Below are 16,588 nucleotides of genomic sequence, written 5' to 3'. Positions count from 1 at the left end.
CCAACATAACAACCTTGAAAAACGGCTTTCAGCGTTTTTGTGACTGCTTGATCTTTTATAAAAGTAGGAATATCGAGCCGGTTGGCTCAGTGTCCTACTCTGTCAATGTTTACGTTTTATCGCAAATTTAAAGTTCTGATATTGCCATTTGAACATAGGATTTTTAGTTTCTCTTAAGTCAGTAGTTTTTTTCGCTTTTTCAACTAACCATCGATGTTAATCAATTATGACGTTACTTCTTTCTACCTTTCTGAAGTTATCTGAAACGGTCACACATTTTTTGCCTCCTCCAAATATTTATTGAATATACTATATTTGTTAGTGTCCTCAGCTATAAATGGACACATTTGTATACCACATAGCTTTTAACTAAATATCAATTGCATAAGAACTTTTGTCCATATATTTTACATATAATGCAAAATAGTTGAAAAGTGTTTTGAGCGGACATTGATGAATAATAAACGCACAATAATCTGATATTTTCAAGAACAATTGATTAAAAAAACATTGTGCTGCCCTAGCATTGGTTGTCTCTCTTAGAGTTCACCGCAGTTATCTTACAAGAAATTCATTGCAATTTTGAACAAAACAAACATGTACAATTGTAAATATACATGTACTCATATCAAAGTATGCTATCAACTAGCCATTTTTTTCAAATTATTGGTAACACATATCCACGTACTTGCAAACAACTTGAAATGCATAATTACTTAATTATATTATTCGAGTTTTCTGAATAAGCAGAAGAATGATTAAAACAAATAACAACAGGATACTAAATAATACTCATTTATTGGTAACATTTACATATCAGCCACAATAAAACCTATTGTTATTGCCATTTGATAGACAACATATGTGTTGATGGCCGATATAGGCTATGTTATTTCCAGTCAACTTACAAAGTATATGATAGCTGAAATTTTATCAACCCTAAATTTAGAAAACAAAACAAAAAGTCCGCCGAAAGAACAATTCAAACAGCAGTTTTGGTCCAATGAAAGATTTTCATAACAATGCATAAATCGAACTTAATTCCATTTTTCTAATAATAAAGTTTTCACCATAGGAAACTAGATAATACTCATTTATTGGTAACATTTGCATACCAACCTCATTACATCAGTGTCTGTGAGGACGAAGTGCAATCATGGATAGGAAATCACACGATAATTTGTTTCTGGTAGGACACTTAAACGCATTATATTGCAAAACCGCTCCTAATAACCCGTCAATAAACGAGAAAATAGACTTTAGCTGACGATGTACCAACAGTCGATATACAGATGTGTAGATGATGACTCTCTTTTAAATAAAACCTACTTCATAACACGTTCAACTTTTTTTTGCTTTATTATAGCACTCACGATTATTTTTTCTGTATTGCATTTATGCAATATAACGTTGCTTTATTTCTGATTTGTTAAATACAATATCACTCCGAATGTGTGTTAACAAATAAATTGACGAATATAATTTCTTCATTAGGATATTCTAGTATAAATAAATAAATATATATGACGTCAACTTACCGTCACGGTTTAAAAGAAAGCAAATTTTGGTTAAAATATAGTGTTTATATTGTTTGGTTTACTGAAGATCATTTGATTTCAGAATATGCATTCTGCGTATAAACAGAATTAGAACGATCGTATATATTTGTAATTTTAAATTGTTCAGGGTACTAAATTTCTGCAATGCATGTAGTGTGGCAAATCGAATTGCTCTGATGTATTCGGCTAATCACTAGAGCAGGTGAAACAGGTTGGTCGTTTTGGCTATTTTCATCTGGAAACACATGAACTAAAAAGAGTCTTACAAACTTCATCATATAATACATGGAGGATAGTTGTTTATTTCGTATAATTGTATTTCACGAGTTTCATTAAAATTTATAGTTTTTCTATGAACACGAGTTAAATAAAATACGACCTTACAATGAAATCAACGAATTTTCTGTTTCACTTATGCTAATTTTTCCAGAGTTTTATAAGTATTTAATTATATTTAACTGAAACCCCTTTTTTGAAATGAGTGTTTTACGCCCCCTCACGCAAACGTATAGCTGTCAATTTTCTATTTCCGTTCTGTGATACTTTTTATTATAGTTTATTATTCCTTAGTTTTTAGTGCAAACATGTTACGAACATTAATTAATGAAATTTTATTAATGCATATATGTTCCAAATAATAATCGTTAATACACGAAAGTACTTTTAAATTACGCAGGGAATGATTACATGACCAAATTACTACGCCGCCATTTATTGAAAGAAAATTGAAGAGCGGATAGATACATAGTTCTTAGTTATAGAGCTTGTTTGATGAAACATGGGTATTCAGTCATTCCTCACTGTCAGAGACCAGCCTGGTTCGATTGAAGACAGGTCGTTTTCCAGGTAAAGAATGAAGACCATGCTAGATTGTTGACAGATTTTGAGGCAATGGTAGGGATAAAAATCATCAGTTCATCTTTTAATTGTATTAACTTCAAAATATACACTATGCATACATGTTGACATAACAAATACGAGATATGTGTGTATTTTAGTACAAAAAAGTTATTATTTTTGCTACGAATTCATTTTTTATTAAATTAATTGAAAACATGAAGGAAGTGATTCGTACAGAAACAAATCGGATAGACGTGTGGTGGAGTTTCCAAGGTGAAAAGGTTAAATTGATGAGAAAATGTGTTGGTAACACAGTATTATTTGCCTTTTTCCCTAACATGTCGTACTCCCAAAAACTTAATTTACTTTGAGAGTAAGTTTACACATCGTCGTCAAGCTTGAAGGTAATAAGAATATAAGTAGAGAGCAGTTAAACTTAGAATATAAAAATATCCCGAACGCAGAAAAAAAGTATGTATTAAACAGGTTAACATATGGCGGAGGCGAGCCGTTCGTAATAATCGGCCTTCGTGCTCATAATGTTTTTCAACTACGTTTCGAGCCGTTATGAGACACTCGGGCCGATTATCACGCAATGGCCCGGCTCCGCTATTCATTAACTTTAAAAGAAGCAATCAATGTCCCTGGATTGAAACAACATCATTCTATAACAAATGTACCTTACTTGCGTAAACAAAAGTTATAGAGACAAATTATTTCCAGTACCGTATTTGTCTTTGAGGATGTGCCGGTGCTCAAGACCTTCAATTCAAGCGCAAAGATTGACGTTGCTCGACAATAGCTCTTTAGTGCTTCATTAAAATAACAACGTCATTTTTTCCTTGAAAATAAACTTTTCCAGCTCTATCGTTCCATGAAATCTTTGGTAAATATTTCAATTCCATTAGGCCAGAACGATAGAACGAAACTACACAAAACCGGTTGGCAAAGACGTAACATATTATGACTACGCATTTGATTTGATGGGGTGTTTACATTTTGATTTATCCATTAGATAAAGCAATAACTAAAGTATAAACAATAATGCTGAACGAACAAATTTCAATCAAATACATTCATAAGTATCGGTTTTCATTTCTATTGATTTTAAAATATGAAACTTTGTGTCAATCGAATATTTAATAGAACAAGACATTTATATTTTTTAAGTTATACCCACTATTCGATTATAAAACAAAACCACAACCAGGGCTCTAAAATAAAAATAAGAGCTAAAATAGAATATAACACAATTTTTGAGATCACAACTAAATTGTCTGGACCCTTATATAATAATGTGTTAATATAATTTGTTTCGTATACGAATATATTCATATAGTTTGCACTGATATTTTGCCGTATATATTTAACCAAGTTGATGGTTTTAGAGATGACACAAGAGATGCAGCCATTAACAGTGTCACGTGATGGACGTTAAAGACAGTGACTGAAAATTATAAATGATAGCAAAAATCTCATCTATCAGGTTGGGTTATTTTATTTTTATAAACAGATACAATTTGTGAAAGACAGTGTATAGCTTAGCTTTATTCTGGGAGTAAAAATACTGTTTCTTTATACGCATTTGTTTCTGTACGGCAATATATAGCAAAGAATGAGAATGACAATATGGGATGTCCCCATTATCAGAGCTCCACATCCAACAACTCTCTAACTATGGTGTCGGCAATCATCAGAAATCAAAATGACTTTTACCGTTTACCCATCCCAATGCGTCGACAGTGTTGCTCAAACCAAACTTGTTAATAAACAGTTTATATTCATCCAATGATAGTTGTTAATATCTTCAAAGGATATTTCTTTCGGACTGTTCACATATCAAGTATTATGTGGCAGCTGGAAAAAAAGCCCCACTCTCCGTAATATTGTTTTAGTTTATGTATCATAAGGTCCTTCACCGCTGCAAAATGATTAAGTATGATTTAGAAATTCTTGAAACAAGCTACTACTAAATGACATAGATAATGTTGCGTATTTTCTTTGTGTCAGTGAAATTTCAAACAGACCGAGAGTGCAGTTTCCTTGCCAATAATCGTTTTCTGTTTTCTTGAAGCAACTGTAATTCTTCCATATTGCATTTATAATAATTGGTAAAATATTTCATCTTGAACAAAACATTTGTGAACGGATAACATGCCGATGGGAAGGCACACTCCAAGTGCCAAGATAAACGAATGAGCTATCCATTAAGAGTTAATACATCATCACTAGGATAACATATAAACAAAGGCCGCGCAGTCAGCATTCCACGATTAACGAAACTATGGAAATGAATCTAACATGCATCGCGGAAGCTGATTTTATATTTTCTTAGAGGCATTAAAATATTAATTTCTGCTAATTGGTATCATTTCTTAACCAAATATTTCTCATTTTGTTTGTCTGTCTAGATATATTTTCATTACATATGAAAACATAAAAGCTCAGTGCTCAACTTTTACCCCACACATGTTATACGTACAATTATCGCGTGGTAGGATTCACAAAGAAAGTAAAACGTAACACTGCTCTTTTTAACAAAAAGTACATTAGTTCATTAAATGAATCAATTAGAGTACTTGCAAATGTTCTTATCCAATATCTTAATTACCCTAATTTCACACTGATCTCGAGGAGTTCGCCTCCACTTGTAAACATTAAAATGTCGATTTTTGAGTAACACAAACGTATTAAGTGTTTTTGCCAATTACTGTAATGACTGTATGTTTAAACTAACAGTCTCATACAGTTTCCAGAAAGATCAAACCACCCGATGAGTTGAAAACAAACTGTAAACAATATTTTAAACTACTCTTACATGAATGATGAAACTGTTATCAGACAGGCTATGACAGGTTTGATCAGACAGAAATGCTTAAATTTAACGTCACTGGCCAGGTTTATGACCGGTAGTGTGAAAAACCTATTGTAAGTGTCGTGTTGTGGAAAGCTAGAAAAAGATTAAGAAAGTTAATGATCAACAGGCACAATACGTTCAAAAATTATTCAGAGGAGTACACACGTACATCAGTTGGATTTCATATTGAAAGAACAGAATTGTTTGACAAATAAAATAGTCAAAGAGCTAATACCAATTTACATCATCCGCTGCATATTGTAGAAAATATTGCAGTTTTATTTTAGTTCCCATGTACGGATTTGTAATAACGGTTTACAAAGACGTTACATAATTGAAGACTCATTTCGTAAAAATACAACAAACGCGTTTCGTTGTTTTTCATTTGGATGAAACAATAAATTAGTGAACAGAAACGCCGCTAGTATCACAAACCGTATCTGGATCACCCTAAGAAACGGTGAATCTCTATAACACTCACCTCTCCCTTACTTTAATCCAAAAGTATTTAGCCGACTATTAAGATTATCCAAATCAGATTCCTGGAATCTCTAGTACTGAATCCCGCCACGTACTTAATATGTTATATTAGCGTTTTGGCAATTATCGAAGCCGACCTGTTTTCCACCAGACAAAATTAAATACTTGTTATATCTTTAAAGCATCATCACAGTATTACTGGACACTTCGGGTAATGATATTGCTTTTTGGTTTTGAACTTTTAATCGGAAAGTAAGTCGTTTATCTGTGTAGTCTTTTAAACACCATCTAGTCTTGATGATTACCTCATAATACAGCTTAAACAGATTTTCAGGATGTTTTTGAAATAGTGTATAGTGCTGCAATTGCCAAAAATAATTCTTTAATGTCACATGTCATATTCGAAATAAGAAACTTTATACATAAATGATTGTTTTTAACTGGGCGTGTAAGATTAACAAACACGTGTGATCATAAAAAAACGTAGAACATCAATTTTTAGGAAAATGTTCATGAAAAATAAATAATTCTTATCTGACAAGTTATAATAAATTAAGGTAAGTTTTCAGACTTTTTTCAAACAAAAAGACCGTAATTTTTGTTGTCACGTGTACGTTTAAGGCTCCGATTCGATACGACAAGATATAATAAATAATGTGACCAATCTTATATCAATGAGAATCGTTGAATCAATATGAGTTATCAATAGAAGCAAACGTATACGTACAAACTAATGAGAATTTTTTTATAGTCTTAAAAGTGCAGATGACATCTACTTGACAGTGGGACATCTGCTGGTAAGGGTTAAAAGAGTTTATACAACTATAAGATTGCCAACAAAGAAGCAGGTTAGCAGATCATTTATATCTGTTCCTTTCTGTTAGCAGTCTGCTCGGAAACCAGCAAAACAAATCGAGTGATGCATGCTCGTTAAAAAAAGCAAAATAGAACAGATTGCTTATATACAATCAAATTTTCTTATTGATAGTATTTATCAAAACCATTTATACCTATCAATGTTATATCACATACAATTTCTTCTAGGAACATACACTATCTATATAACACTCACCTCTCCCTCACTTTAATCAAAATGTATTTAGCCAACTATTAAGATTATCCAAATCAGATTCCTGGAATCTCTTGTACTGGATCCCGCCACGTACTCTACTAGAAAACTTCATATGTTAAATTAGCGTTTTGGCAAATATCTGAACCGACCTTAATACTTATTATACCATTATGACATCACCACAATATTACTGGACACTTCTGGTGATGATATTAATGTTTGGTTTGAACTTTTAATCGAAGAGTAAGTCGTCACATACAATTTCTTCTTGGAACATACACTTTTCTCATTATCAATAAAACGAATTCGAGATTTCTACATCATTTGGTCAAGATACCTCAATCGATGCTAATTCTACGGACTCATTTTGTACTCAATATTAATGCAACTTCACAAAAAATATTGCACGACAATCGGACGACAGATATTTGACTATCGTTAAATTCAAGTTGTTCGTGCTCTTTGTTGGTCAGATTGTATGTAAAGCGTTTGTATTAAAAGAATCCATTCTTTGAATTCAATGCAATTTATTATTAACTAAATTAATTTATAGCTTTGATAAAAAGGACATGTTTCTCGTCACGAGTATTTGAATATGGCAATGTGTATATACAATATAATTATCTATACCTGTAAATATGTTTTATTCAAACATCAATTCGAATTCGATAGATTTCAATTTGTATTAGGTTTGTGTGAACAAACACAATTTACTGTATAACGAAAGCATTTTTTTAATTATGAAAAGTTCATATTGTGTATGAAACACTAAAACAATGTACTAAAATAAGCATTATTTTTAACTGTGTTACATTAAGGAAAGGTGGATCAGCTCTCATCAATGATATAATAAATATTTATGATAACAAATTGCATCTCTTGAAGAACTACATTAATGCATAAATGCATGAATACCTCCTTCACTTCACCATTTACAACCTTCTATAGTTCATGTTTCTCAATATCGTCTATTTTCATTCCAAAATAATGTCAAATCCTCTTGCAAAAACACATATTTACCCTTATCGAATTACAGTGTATCGTTTAGCACGCACATTTGTTTGGAACGTATTTTTTCATTTCAGTTTGTCTGCATGAAGTGATCTATGGATGTATTTGAATAATGCTGATAATAATCAAAAGAATCATAATCCGAATCATGCGGACACCATTTATTTTTTGGAACGGGTGGTAGAGATATGACCGATGGTTTAAAACAAACTTGGCATTTAATAATCAGAACACATATTTCAAAGGACGATTTGATTTGAAAACCACCAATTAATGTGTGCGCTTCCGCTTACACATTCGAGAATGAAGCGATATTTTCACGCTCTACACAAACAATTTAAATAAACTCACACGTGATTATATGCTTCCTATCAGGTACGGAAGGCACATACTTGATAAGAAAAAAGATGTATGTCTGCTTATTCTACAATTCGTCAAAGACTGTTGAACATCTAAAACTATTAAATGAGATCCATGCACGAATTTTTATTATAACTTGACTACATTTAATAATTACGAAGATGGTTGATAATGCAATGTAGATCAAAGGATATCATTTTACGTTCACTGTTATTGTACTAATTGAGTCCTGGTAAATAAACATCATGGTAAAAGGCTCTCATCACCAGACTAAAACGAATTACTTTTCGTCTACATTTAAGATAATAATTCGCCTTCCTATGATTTACTTGATTCCTTGCGTGTACTAAAATATAAATTAAACAACACAAAAAGTTCATACTGAAATCCTAACATATAGGTTTATTTCATAAGATTTGTGCAGGCTAAAACACAATCATATACGAACGATATTTTTATGTATTAACTATGCTAGTTAAATTCCATTAGAGGAAATGCCATTATATATGAACTATGTTTTACACAATTCAAGTGTTTCTCATTCACTCTGTTTTCCTAAACTTGAATCGTAAAATGTCTTTTTCCCCACTTTATATACTTCATACGTAAACTTAAGTAGAAATGGATGTTAAGATTTAGATTATTTCCATTTACTTTTTCTCTTCACCTGTATTATTAGAAATCTCTTGGTTATACTGCCATATCACGTTAATTCGATTGCAGTATAGTATATGTACACTGTTTTGTGTAGATGCATGCATTGCCCATGTCATAAAGTGGCCTGAGGCTGAGATATTCAATAAAGTGTTCTAGACTTGACTTATTTTTATGTTTTAGGGAATACACATAGGAGTTTTGGTCTCATGATATGTGAGGGGGTCTTATTTATTTCATCGCTATCTTGTCACCATATTCATATGGTTTTCAAAACGAGGTTTTGTTTTTTAACCAATTAAGTGATATTTGTATGTGGGTACGTCTGCGTGTCTAGTTAGTGTCGTTAAGGCTCTTACCTTGTCTCTCTAAATAGGGTTTATATTTGATGTTTGACTACCTGACTTGCCATTTACTTTCCATTGAACTATTAACTTTGTTAGATAGTTTATTTTAAACAGTTTCGTCACTAACCTGTAAATGTCTTATGTGTTATATCTCTTACATTATCATATTTATATTATTTCAAGTAAAACAAATCAGGAAGTGTCTATTCTACGCTTGTTTTCCAATCCTGTGATGATTTGAAACTTTTTCTCAGAAATTATGTTAAGCTGTCCATTTGGGGGTGACAAAGTGTTTTGGGTGCTCCTCTCATGACCCCCACCCCCTCAGATACTCGTAGCTTAACCACTCAATGACATTTAAATTTCATAAAATTTGACATAGTTGGAGGAAACTTAAATCCATTAGATTAAATCAGCATTTAAACATCAGAAGGAAAAAATGTATGCATTCGTTGGTAAGACAGAGCAAAACTCTTAACGGCCATGCATTATAAGTCTTCAATTTTCCACTTAAAGCTGCACTCTCACAGATTGAACGTTCTGAAAACTTTTTTTATTTTTTGTCTTGGAATGAGACAATTTATTCGAAAATGCATTGAAACCAGTGATATAAGACTGCTGACAAAATTTCAGACCGCAGATTTTCATAGTTATGTTTTATGCATTTTTCTTAAACCGTTAGTAGCGGTTTAAGATATAAACAAATTTTCAGTTCAATTATTTCTTGATTTTATAAAGGAGGCAACTCTTTAAAATAATGTCATGTGTTATCGCTTTCTATTTCCAGATTAATGTCAAAAACGAGAGTGACGATACGCCCCAATGGCGGATAAAACGCCAAGATCTACAAGCTATTCTATGGCTAAGTTTCGTCTACCGATTCTGGAAAGCGCCTCCATATATACCCGCCTGTCCAAATATTTGTCACTGTTCATACTATAACATACTGAAATTTTGGGGCGTTTTATCATTCTGATTTGATTAGATTTAGACTTTAGATTTTCCGGATGAAATTTGAGGCCAAATAAATTGTAAGGGTATTTAATAGTTATATGCATTTATCTCAAAACTGTTCTTGGTTCTACTAGATGTGAATCAGACGATTTTTTGTTACTTTGTCTCAGTATGATAATAAACAGGTGCTGCATTTCAAGAACGTCGATATGGTGATTTATTGGTGAAACAATATCGACCGAGTGCAATATTACCATATTGGCCGAAACTAAAATACAGCAATTGTTTTATTATTAAATCCATTATGTCCTTTCCATTAAGATTAAGTAAATAAATATCAAACCGACCTATATGTTGAAAATTTGCTGGTAAGGGTACAGAACTCATCGAACTATTAGATCTTTAACAAGGAAGCAATAAAGGAGCAGGGTAGCAGTTCAATGTTATCTGTTCCGAACTGTCAGCGGTTTCCTTTGAAATCGGGAAATTAATCGCGTGAAACATGTTCTTTAGATAAACAAGAAATAATATTTTGCTTATAATTTCCTCATCAATATTATCAAAAGAAAAAAAAAAATATATATATCATATTAGATTCCAGTGTATGGACCCACCACTGTGAGTCTACGTTGCATATTGAATCGCGTTGTACAAACCATTATGTATTTGTTTAAAAAATACCCAGAGATTACAAAATGTGATTCCTGTAATAAACGGCGTCCCTGAACCATAAACTCGACCGTTTGGCAAGTGATTTAACACAAGATGCCATATTTTAATTAGACTAATATCCGTTTTTTATTACTTTTATATATTTTCAGAGTGACTATTATAATTGGTTAAAGCATCGGTGCTCCTCGAGTGGAAATAGTATGATGTCGAAAAATGGCGATTGAATATCGAACTTAAAACTAAATATTGGACCTGATTGTTGAAGATCTGAATGACAATTAACGTATAACATCAATGACAACTATTCTCTCACTATATTTGAATAAGAATATTAAAATTTTGTATTGTATGTACTTACTTCAATTTCGTTTTCTATGACATTATTATAAGGACAATTATATTCACTGTTTACGATTTTAGCACTCGACTACATACAGCGCTCGACTTTAGTTAAATAATGATCAGATGTCCATACAGACTCAAATTCTCGAAGTGTCTTATGCATATCAGGTAAAAAATGTAACATTTCATTCTGATAAATTACTTGCTTAAACTTTGTTTTTTAAACCACCTTATAACGTTTCAAGACTCTTTTAAAAATTCTGTCAAACAAAATAAGTTGAACTAGCTAAGTGTTATTAGGTAGGAAATATGTTTCGATAAACTGGGTCTGGAAATAAGTGAGTCAATCCTATTAGTCAAATATTAACGATGATCTTGTTTAAAGGCCGATACATGCGAAAAACACATTGCGTCAGTTTGACACATATGATCGGTCAGCGAAAACATGGGTTCTCTTAGGATTAAACCGGTTTTAGAGTGTTCGACTCCGCACTTTAAACAATCATCAAAACTGGCACATTAATTTTTTTTCAAGATTTCGAAACCATTTGATCTAGTTACCTCCATCGATGTTAGTTCTACAGACGCAGTATCTACCCAATATTAATGCAACTTTACAAACCTATATTGCACAACAGTGGGACGACAGAGATTCGATGATTGTTAAATCTAAGTCGATTTATGGACCGTGTGTTTGTTATATTGTAAAACATTCTACTAAAAAGTTCTATAAATCAATTAATAATTGTGTTTTATAGTATAAAGTTTGGAAAAAAATGCATTATACAAAAAAAACGCAATAACTCTGATAATAATCCTTTCTTTAATAATTATAAAACACATAAGCAGCTGGATCACTGTTATTTAATCCTTGTTATGTATGTTCTTCGGAAAATCAGCATTCAAATCCTCTTTAAATAACATTGTATAGTTTACCATAAACAGTACTTGTCTTTGAAGGTATATTTATTTCAGTTTGTCTGCATGAAGAGATCTAGGGAAATAGTTGAAAAAATCAGAAAAGACATCCAGTTATCTGTGAATCATAAGCCAAATCATACGAGAATTATTCTTTGGACTAGATTGAAGAGACAATCATTCTGAAAGAACTTTTTTTAAACAAATTTTGCATTTAATATTCAGAACATATATTTCAAAGGACGATTTGATATGAATCATTATGTTCCTGCTTCTGCTTACACATTTAAGTGCTATTTTCACGCTTCACTACGACTTTAATTTAAACGAACAATGTACGTTCGACTCGCTCGATTGTATTTTTTTATTTAGTTAACTTGCATGAGTTTCTATCCTTACTATCAGGGACGGAAAAGGCGAATTTTGTATCTGTATGCCTATTTATGCTTCCAATACAATTCGTGAAGGATTGTTAAATGTTATGTAAACTATTGTTGGCACGCATCAATGCGTAATGGATATCTTTGCCTACGAGGAGATGTGTTTCTTAATAGTATTTTAATCGAAAGGATGTCATAGTATGTCCACTGTAATTGTACAAATTGATTCCAAATATACCGACACTATTACAACACGCTTGGAGCACCATCACCAAATTAAACGGAATAACTCTTTGTCGTCAGATCAGATACTAATTCACCTTCAATCGACCCATCTTCTTTGATAATATATGTAGTATGAATGAATACATTAAAGCCTCGCGCGTTGATAGGGTCCGAACGTTCTGTACACTTATCAATATAATCCTAGGCACTGGTATACTCCCGGAGATTTGACTTATAGGGACAATTAAGCCAATAAAAAAACAACCAGGGTTCTCCTACCGAACACAATTACTTATATAACGATTATCATTCTAAGTTCTCTAGGCAAATTATTCACGTCTATCCTTAGTGAACGCATAAACAATGTCATATGATAAATATTGATTAACCTAGAACCCAGCAAACAACTTTCGAGATATATATTTTTATTCCACTGGTAGATATTTCAACTGCCGTAAATATTTCATTAGCCAGGCTAACAAATGTCTGTATGTTCTATTTCTTAAAATTAATAACCTAGACTTGCATATGGACATACAACTGAAGATCGTTGATGCTACCATTGTCCTCATTCTAACCTAATCTGTTCGAGCAACTCCATTGTAATTTTTGCTTCGGATTGCATATACTAGAAAGAGTACTCCACGCTACATGCTTTACTCAGAACTTGGTACATACCCTCTAAACAATAGTAGTAGTTTATTTCGCATAAAAAAACTGACAAAAGTTTATAGCGATAACAAAGCTATGAATTGCGATATCGTCACAAAATAATAACAAAGCCCCCTGTTTGGACAATTTACCTGCAGAAATATTTAAAGCTTCATTTGACATCATTTCACCGATTCTTTTACGCATATTTAATAATGTTTATAACTCAGGATACTACCCTTTGTCATGGAGAGAGGGAAATATTACAACAATATTTAAAAAGGGAGACCCAAAATTAGCCCAAAATTATAGAGGTATAACCTTAATAAATTTATTAAGCAAAATTTACTCACAAATATTACTAAATCGACTTACTAAATGGACGAAGGACTTCGATACAATATGTGCTAAACAATTTGGCTTTCAAAAGAATAAATCTATTATAGATGCGTATTTATTCTAAATGCAATAATAAATAAGGTGCTTAATCACGGAGAAAAATTATATTGTGTGTTTATCGATTACGAGCGTTGTTTTGACAAAATTGATAGACATTTCTTCGGCAAAAGTTACATAACATTAATTGTAAAATGGTCAAAGCCCTAAAATCTATGTATTCATCTATCATGTGTTCGGCTTAAAGGACAATAATCTCAGTTATTCGACTCGTATATAGGCCTGAAACAAGAGGACCCTAGTTCTCCGTTGTTATTTATGATGTTCGTGAATGATTTAATAGACAATATTGATGCTAATATAGACAACCTCTTCTCTATAGGTGAATTAAAACTATTTCTACTGTTATATGCTGATGATCAAGTTGTTTTTGCAAAATATTCATCAGCTTCACAGCTATTGTTGAATGATATAGAACTATTTTGCAATATTTGTAAGTTAAAAATTAATACGTCTAAAACTAAGGTAATGATTTTTGAAAAGGAACGCAAAACAGTGAAGGATTTCTATCTATATGGCACAAAGCTAGAGGTAGTTAATTCGTTTAAATATTTGGGAATTTACCTTTTCAAAAATGGCTCCTGGTTTAGAAGCCAAAAAGCTGTAGCTCACCATGGTTCTTTTGCTTTCAACACTTTTTTTTACTTTTAACAAGGTTGAATTGCCCGTTTCACAAAAAAATAAAACTGTTTGATACACTTATATCATCTATCCAACATTTTGGTAGTGAGATAACGAAAAGCTCGCCAATACAACGAAGAAGGCGAATTCGCGTCATCGATAGAAATAGCGATTGACTCACGAACTCTCTCGATTCTGCATATTATGATTGTCAAAAAATTCCACGAATATTTAATTTGTTAAAAATGGCCGTGTTACGTCTACAGTAAATGACGATTAGTGTATACTCGTAAAATTGGTGCCGTTTTTTTGTTTTTTTTTCTTTTGTGCTGTAACATTTAATAGTTGTTCTCGTATAAGCAGTCAGATAATTTTGCTAAAAAACAAACTATTTTGTTCTTATTTTGCTCAAGAAAGTGAATACCGTAACTTCTGACTTCGTTTCGCTGTAAAAGCCTCCCTTGACTTCATGACACAAAACTACATAACACATTCGAATTCATATGCGCATTTGACAGATGGTGCTAAATGTAAATAAAAACCGAAAAATAAAAGGAATTAAATAGGCAGGTACATAATAAATGGAATATTACAATAGGACGCTTTTCTGGTGACCTGTATCACATGTCGTTTGGTGAGTAAACATTACGTATCAGTCTCGACCTGCGGTCTCGAAGGATACGTGTTTACACACAGAACTCGACGTGATACAAGTCACCAGAAAAGCGTCCTATTACGATATCCCCTATGTACAGACGAATACAACTATTACTCATTACTGAATGATGGTCAATCATTAAACATTCATTGTGGTGTTAATGTAATGGTTCCAAAACATCTACATCAAAGTACACGTTAAACGCTTGATACCTCCTGGTATTAACCCCAAAACGTTTTTCAAAACTATCGGCTGCAGAACAGCTTGATTTGCACATATAAATATAATAATTATTATCACACCGACAAAAGGCTTTCATTTTTTATCATATATAAGATGAACAGTTATTCAACGGAAAGTTTATACGATATGAATATCAATTAAATTTAGTGTTGTTTTTGTTGTTGTTTTTTTCCTATGTTTTATTGTCATCATTAACATAAAACGCTTTGAAAGACAGAAATAAACAAGTGTATTATTTCCTACCTTACTGCACAAACGTGTATCCTTAATTGTTGTATCAGATCCTATGACAGATTATCAAACCACTATCCGAAAGAAAGAGTAGTCAGTTTTAATGATATTCTACGGAAGAAATATGTCATCTCTTTCATCTCAATTGTTCTGAGCAATGAATCTATTCATCTTTTGTAACTGCAAGCAACACGTATTCTTATAGACACGACCTAGAGCCTACTATCAGCGTATATGGTTGACTTTTTTCAAATAATGGGGCTCTTGTCCACTATAAAATTGTTGTACGTGCCAGTGTAGCCTGATTAATTATATATATTTGACATATTGACAGCATATTGTTATCTATGGTCATTCGCTTTTGCTAACACTGATAAGGCATGCAGTGATTTTCATTGGAAAATACAATACTCTATTTTCTGCAAACGGATTTTGTTTATGAAATTCATAGATTAATCAATGAAACGAAATTTCAGTAAACGAAGTTAAATAAAAAAACAATTCTGGTACATATTCATCCAAAACTGTTAACCCACGGCAACTCTATATAATCCGTAATTACTTAATTTAAAACTTATTGGTTTTTTTTTATAGATGACATAACGTTGCAAGCACATATCCTTTATTCCAAGAGCTTCGAACACTCGCAGAACTGAGAGCACCACACTGTTTTGTACCTGCAAGGCAATTAGGATGTTGAAAGCTCTTCAGCTTATGGAACCTGGTTACATTATCTCAGCTATTTTATGAGGTATTTAAGAGTTTGGGTTAGATTTTATTCATTCGTATCAATTAAAAAAATGCATGTTACAATGCTCGTATTATGTCGTCGACACAAAATAGGTGCTGATTTATACAAAACTGGGGTTCTTAATAGAATTGATGAGCAGATGAACAATGTGATCAAAACATATTCGTTACATTAAAGTTTCGATCAACACTTTTAACATACAGTTTAAGCGATTCTTTCGGAACAAACATTTAAAATGTCACGTTGTCGAACACTTGGGCAGTGATCGATGTTTTATCGTGACAAGTGACGCATACATTTAGCAAT

At 32.2% G+C, this 16,588-nt stretch overlaps 2 protein-coding genes across 4 annotated transcripts in view; both read right to left on the bottom strand.

Annotated features, from left to right (window-relative positions):
- LOC128227873 (G-protein coupled receptor 4-like) overlaps positions 1 to 16,183 on the bottom strand; it is a 101,555-nt gene extending 85,372 nt beyond the window's left edge. Inside the window, exon 1 of the mRNA XM_052938784.1 lies at positions 15,544 to 16,183. The gene's annotated coding sequence lies outside the window, so the exon portion shown is untranslated. The remainder of the gene's footprint in view (positions 1 to 15,543) is intronic.
- Positions 1 to 16,588, bottom strand: part of LOC128227870 (G-protein coupled receptor 4-like) — a 111,412-nt gene that overhangs the window by 36,977 nt on the left and 57,847 nt on the right. The gene's annotated exons all lie outside the window — the stretch shown is intronic.

The sequence above is a fragment of the Mya arenaria genome, chromosome 3, assembly GCF_026914265.1.
Source record: "Mya arenaria isolate MELC-2E11 chromosome 3, ASM2691426v1".
Taxonomy (NCBI): Eukaryota; Metazoa; Mollusca; class Bivalvia; order Myida; family Myidae; genus Mya; species Mya arenaria.
This window is presented reverse-complemented; position numbering and strand designations above follow the sequence as displayed.